The sequence below is a fragment of the Rhagoletis pomonella genome, unplaced genomic scaffold (assembly GCF_013731165.1).
Source record: "Rhagoletis pomonella isolate Grant_MI unplaced genomic scaffold, Rhpom_1.0 Rhpom_scaffold_00007, whole genome shotgun sequence".
Classification (NCBI taxonomy): Eukaryota; Metazoa; Arthropoda; class Insecta; order Diptera; family Tephritidae; genus Rhagoletis; species Rhagoletis pomonella.
The window spans coordinates 5,389,800-5,390,443 of record NW_023458561.1 but is presented as its reverse complement, the minus strand read 5'-3'; positions in this window follow the sequence as shown (position 1 = coordinate 5,390,443).

The following is a 644-nucleotide window of genomic DNA, read 5'->3' as shown; positions in this document are numbered from 1 at the left end:
CATCCTTTTCTTCATATTTATCTTTATTTTTGCATATTCCTCTTCACCTTTACCTTAAAGTGTTTAAATTTACTTTGATCTTCGTTTTTGCCTGTACCTCTAGGCATCTTTGTTTTTGTTTTTATTCTCAAACCGCCAAACCGCTGAGAACTATTTCCATGTGCATTATTCCCCTTGAATTTGACAATTTACTCCCAACCAACCAACTGCCGCTAAAGAAGTTTCACTTCATAAATTCAATAAATGTTCTTACCCTTTTAGTTACCCTAATTCTTATGTATCTGTCATTGTCTCCATTTTCGTCTTTATCTTCACTTTTGCCTTCTTTTTTTTTGACTGGATCGTTATCATTTATTTCTTCATCTTCATATTTATCTTTATTTCAAAGCTTAATTTCAAATGTGTAGTGAAACAACAGGCGAAACATGTCAAATTGAACATGTTGCAGCAACATCTATACACAATTCGAAAATGTTTAAACGACGGTTTTGGCCGTAATTTTCAACCAATTGTGAAACCATAAAAACTCTACTCATCTACGGAAAAATGCCTTTCCAACGGTGTTCTTGGTTTCGGTAGAATCGCCAAACGAACGGAGACAAAATTTATGTTAGCGTATTCATATATAGATACAATCGCCGTTC